Source organism: Tenrec ecaudatus, chromosome X, assembly GCF_050624435.1.
Source record: "Tenrec ecaudatus isolate mTenEca1 chromosome X, mTenEca1.hap1, whole genome shotgun sequence".
In the NCBI taxonomy this organism is placed as follows: domain Eukaryota; kingdom Metazoa; phylum Chordata; class Mammalia; order Afrosoricida; family Tenrecidae; genus Tenrec; species Tenrec ecaudatus.
Genome location: NC_134548.1, coordinates 40,178,510 through 40,180,416, shown reverse-complemented (window position 1 = coordinate 40,180,416; position 1,907 = coordinate 40,178,510). Strand labels below are relative to the sequence as shown.

Below are 1,907 nucleotides of genomic sequence, written 5' to 3'. Positions count from 1 at the left end.
CATTTGTTATTGGTTGCTTTATCTGTTTTGTTTGATACACGGTTATTATTTCATTTGGTAGGCTTATGTAAATATATAAATTATAATGGTTGCAAAAAAGTTAAATAGAATATTTTTGATAAAAACTAACAATGTTGATAAATATATATGTGAGTGTGTTTTAAAATACACATATTGCAATTTTTAAAACATTTTGGTGCAGCAATGTACTCATATTTTGCTCTCCCACTTGTCCTTTGCAATTAACAAAATTAATGCAAAATCTTTCTATAACACACTGTATTGATTGTAACTCAGTTTTATAACTGTTACTTAGAATTCTAATGTGCACATGCCATAATTATCTTACCCTCTCTCCTGCTGATGTACTCTGAGGTGTTACCCAATGCTTATTATGATTAATAGAAATGAATTAATATATTTGAAATTGCATTCTTGGGGAAATATTCCTATTCACTTATAAAGAAGCGGTTCTCAACCTGTGGGTCACTACCCCTTTGGGGGTCGAACGACCCTTTCATAACAGTAGCAAAATTAGAGATATGAAGTAGCAATGAAAATAATTTTATGATCGGGAGCCACCACAACATGAGGAACTGCATTAAAGGGTCGCAGCATTAGGAAAGTTGAGAACTACTGCCTTCAAGTAAAGGCAGGATAGGAATCAGGTTGAAGTGGAAAATGATGTAATTATTTGCACGTCATATTTATGGGTCCTAGATTTTTTTGACTCAACCCACTGCAGTTTGGAAATATTTCGGCAGAAATGGCAATTTAGTTTCTCAAAGTTTCAGAGGAAGCATTCATGGGAGATAGGGGATCCTGGAATCCATCCACTTTGCATACTGAATGATAACTATGACTATATTACAGAGATTGCTTTCCAAAACTACTATGCCAATTCATATTTTCACAAATTGTTGTATGTGGATACCATACACTCTCATCACTGTTTCATTTTGTCCATATTTAATATTTTAGTCACCCTTTTTTAATGCAGGGAAGAGTACAAATGCATTTCTCTGCTGCCATAAATTATGCAGTTGAGTTTCCCACATTTGGGGAAATCGCAGGGGTCTGCACACCCGGAGTGCAATGGGTGGCCCTCGTCCTGGGAAAACTACCTTTGTGATCATGATGTCTCCCATGCTAGGTGAGTATATTCACCTTTATGGGCAAAAGTATTTTCATATAATTGTTTTAATTTATATTCCAAGGTTTTCTAATAAGGTTAAATAGAAATGTAGCTTGGTGACACTACAATGCCCAAAATAGCCAATGAAGTGCTAATGTAGTTGTTGCTGTCAGAGTATTTTGCCGATGGCATTAAACCTTCCAATTAATTGACTTTCAGTAAAGGCAACTATTGCAGATAATTGAAGTGGGTCAATGCCAAGCAACTGAGCTCCCATAAAAGCAAAACTGCAAGGATACAGCGCTTATTTAAAATGTGAAATAAATCAATGTGATTCACTATACTAACGAATAAAATATTACATGGGTATCGATGCAGAAAAATCATTTGACCAAAATCAATACCCATTCATGATAATAAAAAAAACCTGTCAAATATATAGGCATAAAAGGAACTTCAACTTGGTAAAAAGTGTCTACAAAAAATCTACAGGTAATATTTTATATTTAATGGTGAAAAATTGAAGTGGCTAAGTCACTGCTACCTGAAAGATTAGCATCTTGAATCCACCAAATGCCTCCCAGCCGGCCCCATAAAGATGTTTCATGCTGCTTCATTAAAGATTTATAGCTCAGGAAACCTTATGGAGGCAGTTCTACTCTATCCTATAGGGTTTCTATGAGTGAGTGGCATATATTCAATGACAATATTTGTTTGTTTGGGTCTGCTCTTATTGTTTCCTACTCAGCATAGTGCTGGAAGTCATAGCCAG

The 1,907-nt window shown here is 35.1% G+C and overlaps 1 non-coding gene across 1 annotated transcript; it reads right to left on the bottom strand.

The window, feature by feature from the left end:
* Positions 1 to 997: 997 nt before the first annotated feature.
* Positions 998 to 1,161, bottom strand: LOC142435105 (U1 spliceosomal RNA). The gene has a single exon (XR_012781252.1). It is a non-coding gene; the product is annotated as a U1 spliceosomal RNA (small nuclear RNA).
* Positions 1,162 to 1,907: the final 746 nt, after the last annotated feature.